Raw genomic sequence first — 7,228 nt, forward strand, 5'->3', positions numbered from 1 at the left:
GATCGTGTTACCCGATCGGACAGTGGTCTAGGGGAGTTTGGTCGCCTTGACTAGCCCCTACCATGACACTGACCTCCATCATGGCAACGGAGTGGGGCCCTCCCTCCTTATCAACGCATCACAAGCCTCCCCTTCATGTCTAGTTAAAGGAGGTTGCAGTTCGACTGACTGGACCAGTGTGCGTCGATTTCTTTCCGATTAGCCTTCATCATTGTATAGCCTCCAGTTGGCCATACCTGATCCTCGCCGATCTGCCTTCTGAAAGTAGTCGCTCGGCTGAGCATCATGCTTCTTTGATCCGATCGGTAGAACAAAGGTTTGCCCTTGTAGAATTTTTCCTTCGGCTGTCTTAGGCGAGCGGGGGCTCGACTAACGCCACCCGAATATCTTGAAATTCATGCAAATCATTTTTCATTAAGGCAGAATAGGTTCCCATGTCGTTCTTAATTGTCACCCAGTGATAGCACGCCACGTGTCAGACTCACAGTCGTCGCACGTCTGACGTGACAGACATTGATGGTGATGTTTGGCGGTTTAAATTCAACAGTCAGATCTTTACATTGGTTTTCGCGACCTAGATTGGACGGCTCCGGTCGGCCGAGCCTTGGGTATATGAGCTCGCTGGCGCACCGCCTTCTTTACTCTCGTGCTCCTGCACTTGCATTTTCCTGCGATCCTGTGCACATGTTCTCCGGCGATTCTGTGCGCGCTCTCCGGCGGTTTTGTGTGTTCTCCGGTGGCCTTCTGCGTGTTGTCGACCACTTCTCTGTTTCTGCTTCGACGATCCTCGTCCTGTAAGCTTCCTTCTCTTATTCTCTTTCGATCGCCGGCCTCTTCTTGCTCCCGGTGTCTTTCCGATGATCTTTTTGCTTCTTCCTTCGCATTTCCTTCGCTATTTTTGCTTTCTATCGCAATGGCGAACTCTTCTCAGTCGTCGGACCCCCCTCCCGGACTCTGGTACACCATCATGGAGACCCGGTTCGATGAGGATGACGTTGAGAACCTTAAAAACACTTTTGAGATTCCTCCTGATCACAAGATCATTTTAGCTTCCTCATCCGATCGGCCAAATAAACCACCGACCGACACTATTTGTCTGTTCCGAAACCAATTTGTGGTCGGTCTCCGCTTCCCTATCCATCCCTTCATCATCGAAGTCTGTAATTATTTTAGTGTTCCCCTTCCACAACTTGTATCGAATTCATTTCGCCTTCTGTGCGACGTCATTGTGTTATTCCGGCTGCACGACATCCCTTTGACCCCTCAAGCCTTTCATTACTTCTATTACCCCAAATAGTCCGAACCGGGTACCTTCCTGTTATAGTCTCGAATCGGGTTGGTTTTCTTCGACAAAACATCGACTTCCAATAAATATTGGAAGGAATATTTCTTTTTTGTATGCCTCCCCTAATGGCCGAGCTTCCGGACTCGCTGGTAGGTCGGCTTACCACCTCAACCCGATCTGAAGAAATACAAGAGCCGTTCGGACTACCTTCATGCCACCTCCATGCTGGCCCGCCAGAAGTATGGCATCCACAAGCTACTGTTTGAGGGCGTGATGCACATTTTTGGCCTGAGTCCGATCCTCACCGGGCTCCCGACCGGCTTAGGTAAGAAATTCCAAGTACATTTCTCCTTTGATTCTAACTGATTCTTCTACTTCTTTTGCAGCCGAAGTCATGATGCGCGCTCGGATGTCCGGCCTTGCAAAGCTTCAGAACGCCAAGATCGAGGCTGTCGAGGTTGAGGAATTGGCGAACCGCGGCCTACAACCGGTTGGCTCTCAAGACGAGAGCGCAGCGACTCCCGTCCTAGTGAGGGAGGGGCAGCTAGCCAAGCCCCCAGTGTCGAGGTTGTTGGTGGCGTGAAGCAACCATTCGAGCAAGTGCTCATCGCCCGCTCGGAGAGGTCGGATTCCTCTGGCGAGCCGTTGCTAAGGTATAAAAGGCGTCGCACAGAGTCTTCGCGCTCTGTTGCCTCGGTGGTGGGATCTGCCAAAAGGGTTGAGGTCGATACCTCGAATCCCTCCGCTGTTCCTGAGACTACGCCTGAGATATCCTCCGACTGGACTCCTTCGGTGGTCGAGCTGCCGCAGGAGCCTATCGCCGCGGAGCCCCTGGCTTCTATGCCGCCCTCGCGGCTATTGAGGGTTCAGCGAACAACCATCCTCCCGGCATTTGCGTCCTGGCCGATCGGCCCAACAACCTCGACCCACTTGGCTATGGGCGGTCGACGATCCATCACGGCGATCCTTCACCTGCCAACGCAGGAGTATAGAGAGCCGAACACCCGGTCGAGCACTCCTAAGCATCAAGTCATCATACGGGGTCTGCTCGCCCAAGTTTGGGAAGAAGCCCGAGCCCAAGCGGCAGTGATGCCCTCGGGCGCGCTCGCCAACAGTCATACCCAAATGACAACTGGGGTAAGCTCCTTGTGATTACCTTTCCTCCGATCGTCTCTAATCCTCTTACCTGCTTGTAATATTGGGTGGAGAGCCTGACCATGCGCCACATGCTAGCTCATCTGGAGGATGAGTTCCAGAAGCTCCAAATTTCCAGCAGCCAACCCACTGCCGATCCGAGGGAGATGGCTAGATTGAAGGTCGACCTGGAGAAGACTATCAAGCTTCTCGAGATCGAACGAACTAAATCTTCCGGCTACAAGGAGATGCTGGGCCGACTCAAGAAGCAAGTCAGCATGTTTGACAAGAAGATCGAGTCGGTCACCGCTAGGAAGAACCGAGCCATCGAGGACCTGGAACTGAAGAACAAGGAGGCCCGAGATCTCGCCAGCAAGCTTAAAGACGCTGAAGATTTTATGGTGACTGAGAGAGCGAGTAGGACATTGAGGGAAACCTAGCTCCAGGGCCAACTCTCTGCTAATGACACAGCGCTGAAGCTGGCCCGGGATGAGCTAGAGAAGGTGAAGACTAAGTTGGAGGGCTCCCGAGCGGCGATGAAGATCTATCAGGACGCCGAGCCGAACCGATTTGCAACATTGCGACAGAACTACATCCGCTCGGACCCGTTTAATGATAAAGTCGTCGCTCGATATCTTCGGCTCTGCAACCTGGTAATAGATGAGACGATCAACCAGCTCAAGGCGGGTTGCCACCTTCCCGAGACCTTGAAGGATAGCGTCATCAATCAGGATAAAATGACTGAGTCACTGCCCGACGACGCTCTTGGTTATCTTAAGTGAGGTTGATCGTTGTATATTTTTGAAGTCCTAATGTAAGCTTGCCCGTTCGGCCAAGCTTTTGTTTTTATCTTGCAACTGTAATCTCGAAATGTAATCTTGAGAATTTTGGTTTTAATATATGCGCGCTCGTTCGGCGAAGCATTTCCTCTCACAGCTTTTCTTCTCTTTGCCTGTAAATGTCCCTAATCTCGTATCTATGACTAACCACTTGACCATAGGGGTAGGCTCAGATTTAAGGTCGTCGCTCGACTGTTAGTGAGGAAGTGCATTTTAACGTCGTCACTCAATGATTTGTTGAAGACTGGGTTTTAACGTTGTCGCTCAACGATTTGGTACGATAATTAGGGAAGACTTGGGTTTAAGGTTGCCGCTCGACCGTTGGTGAAGACACGCGTTTAATGTCACCGCTCGACGAATTGGTGGAGGCTCGAGTTTAACGTCACCGCTAGACGATTTGATGTAGACACACGTTTAATGTCGTCGCTCAACGATTTGATGTACACACACGTTTAACGTGGCCGCTCGACGGTTTGATACAGACACGCGTTTAACGTCGCCGCTCGACGACTTGATAAGGACTTGGGTTTAAGGTCGCCACTTGACCGTTGGTAGAGACACGCGTTTAACGTCGCTGCTCGACGATTTGATATAGACACACATTTAACGTCGTCGCTCGATGGTTTGATGTAAACTCGCGTTTAACGTCGCTGCTCGACGGTTTGGTGAAAACTAGAGTTTAACGTCGGCGCTCGACGGTTTGGTGAGAGTTTAACGTCGTCGTTCGACAATTTGGTGAAGACTAGATTTTACCAAAGCAAGAAAAAAAAAGATAAAACAAGAAAAAACATGAATTTCAAAATCTTCACCAAAGCATCACAGAACAAAACAAAAAAAAAAAATTGCAAATCTTTTTAGGTAGAAACTAGTTGAAAGAATTGAAGAGTGGTTTTACAGAGGTGATGAGAATAAAATAAACTGATGGTGTGTGTTTGCTTGCCTTTCTCTTCCTGTTTCTCGTGTTGTCTTCCTTACATGAGAGAAGAGTCCAAAAAATATTATTATATATGGGGTGAGGTGCCATGGCAGAATGAATGTTTATCATGGCATACAAATAATATTTGATAAGAATGAAACTTAGTTAAGCAGGCAATCAAAGTAAAATAAATAATATATTTAGAGAAAAATGTGATTTTACCTTTCTTTTTAAAATGCCTTTTAAAGAGACAGTAAATATAGTTTTAAATACCCGTTAGACTATTATTTAAAATGCCTTTTATAGGTTTACTATTTATTATTTTATTTAAATATAATTTTTTTCTTATCATCATAACGACATTAATAATAATAATAATAATAATAATAATAATAATAATAATACAGAGAGTTGATAGTGAATGACATAATTTAAAAGAGTAATTAAAAGTAAAAAATTTATTGTTTAGATATTGATAACAAGAAAAAATAGTAATGCTAAGTGGAGTGAGAAAATAATACAGAAAAAACATGAATCTGCTTCCGGATTGCAATAAATAATTTAGAAACTGGAGAAAAAAAACAAAAAATATTGTTTAGTGCATGACATAATTTAAAAGAGTAATTAAAAGTAAAAAAATTTATTGTTTAGATATTGATAACAAGAAAAAATAGTAATGCTAAGTGGAGTGAGAAAATAATACAGAAAAAACATGAATCTGCTTCCGGATTGCAATAAATAATTTAGAAACTGGAGAAAAAAAACAAAAAATATTGTTTAGTGCATGACATAATTTAAAAGAGTAATTAAAAGTAAAAAATTTATTGTTTAGATATTGATAACAAGAAAAAATAGTAATGCTAAGTGGAGTGAGAAAATAATACAGAAAAAACATGAATCTGCTTCCGGATTGCAATAAATAATTTAGAAACTGGAGAAAAAAAACAAAAAATATATCCGACTCCACTGGGGATCGAACCCAGAATCTCTGGTTCCGTAGACCAGCACCTTATCCATTGGGCCATGGAGTCAGTGCTGATAAAAGAGTTTCTAAATTTTATATTAAGAATATTTAAATCAATAAGAATCTCATTATCATAGAAGAAACACCATAGTTCTATTACTAAGTAATCATAATAACAATAATTTTTAAATATTGATCTAAATTATTTTAATATTAATTAAAGTTACTGCAGGCCGGCCTTTTGATATATATATTTTTTTAAAAAATAAGTCACTTTTTAATGATAATGAAAAATAAGGTTTTGTCCAAGTTTTCTTCGGCGATTTAAATGTGAATATGTATTTTTTCCAATTACGTATATATTTTGGAAATATCTAAATAATAGTCTTTCTTTTCATTTTTTATTATTCTTCTAAAAAAAATTACAAACCACTCAGAAATCAACATAGCAGTAAAAAGAAGTCCAGAGTTCATCTTTTGTTGCTATTTTTGAAAATCAATAAGATATTTAAATCAATAACATATTAAAAAGATGTTCGAAGTTTATATTTTTTTTACTGTATTACTAATTTCAAAAATTAATAACATAATAAAAAGATGTTCAGAGTTTATCTTGTCACTGTATTACTAATTTTTGAAAATAAGTAGTAATACAGTACGAAGATATTCGGAGTTTATATTTTTATTGTTTTATTATGTTGTTGATTTTTAAAAATTAATAATATAATATTACTGATTTATAAAAATCAATAATACGTTATTTAAAGTTATACTCGTTAAAAAGAAATTGCAAATCTGTTTAGGTAGAAACTAGTGGAAAGAATTAAAGAGTGGGTTTACAATGGTGATAAGAATAAGATACTTTCATTCATAGAAGATTGATTATTATTGGAGATGATTAATCTAATCTTATTTAAAATTTCTATCAATAATTAGGATAAATTAAGAATTATTAATGAAGATCTATCCAGATGACCATCTATTGGGAGATTATTGGTGTAATCATCCTCTGGTTAAGGTTGATCATTTGACTAAGCTCGAGTATATTCAAGTTTGAGTTTTGATGTTTGGACAATATATTTTAGACAATATGTGAGAAACAATCAAGTAGATCAAGGTTAATTGGATACTTGACAATGTATGAGAGAGGAGTCAAGTAAATCATGGAGGATCATATACTTTACTGGGAAAGTCTTAATTGGAGGTTAGACAAAGTAAAGTTCAAGTGAATCAAGGAGAATCGCACATTGACAAAGGGAAGTCCTAACTACGGTTAGGCAAAAGAAAGTCTAAGTGGATTAAGGAGGACCACACTTTGGCAAAGAAAAGTTCAAGTGAGTCAGGGAGAACCGCACGTTGGCAAGGGAAAGTCCTAACTGAGGTTAGGTAAGAGGAATATCCAAGTGGGTCGAGGAGAATCATACTTGGTGATTGAAAGTTCAACGGAAAGTTAGCAAAAAGAAAGTCCAAGTGGATAAAAAGTTGACCGGACACTTGGCGGTCATAAGTCCAATAGAGAGTTGACATGAAATAAGGAAGTTCCAACGTAGCAAACTTCCAAAGGTCATAACTTTTGACTTGTATATTGGAATGAAGAGATCTCAAATGTTAAACAAAGCTAGTTTAGAGCTCTACACGGGGGGGGGGGGGGGGGGGCAATCGATCAGGTAATTGGTTGGTTGACAAATTATAGTATAGAAAGTGTATTGATCGATCGGGTAATCGTCAAAATCTTCCCTCAATCAATTGAGGGAGTTTGTGAGCGAACAGTGAGCTTATGAATCGATTAGGTGATTGATTAAAGCTGTCAATTGATCAGGTGATCGATTGAAAGTGTTTTTTCACAACGAACAGCGAGTTTCCCAATCGATTGGGAGGAGAAACTCGCGAATCGATTGGAGGGAGGGTCAATCTATCAGGTAATTGAATCAGGTAATTGATTGATTGAAAGTGTCTTGATCGATTGAGAGAGTTTGTGAGCGAACAATGAGCTTTTGAATAGATTAGATGATCGATTGAAGCTGCTAATCGATCAGGTGATCGGTTAAAAGCGTTTCTTCGCGACGAACATTGAGTTTCCCAATCGATTA

The 7,228-nt window shown here is 41.6% G+C and overlaps 1 non-coding gene across 1 annotated transcript; it reads right to left on the minus strand.

The window, feature by feature from the left end:
• Nucleotides 1-5,132: 5,132 nt before the first annotated feature.
• TRNAR-ACG lies at nucleotides 5,133-5,205 on the minus strand. Its single transcript has one exon. It is a non-coding gene; the product is annotated as a tRNA-Arg (tRNA).
• Between the last annotated feature and the right edge of the window lie 2,023 nt (nucleotides 5,206-7,228).

The sequence above is a fragment of the Zingiber officinale genome, chromosome 4A, assembly GCF_018446385.1.
Source record: "Zingiber officinale cultivar Zhangliang chromosome 4A, Zo_v1.1, whole genome shotgun sequence".
NCBI classification, from domain to species: Eukaryota; Viridiplantae; Streptophyta; class Magnoliopsida; order Zingiberales; family Zingiberaceae; genus Zingiber; species Zingiber officinale.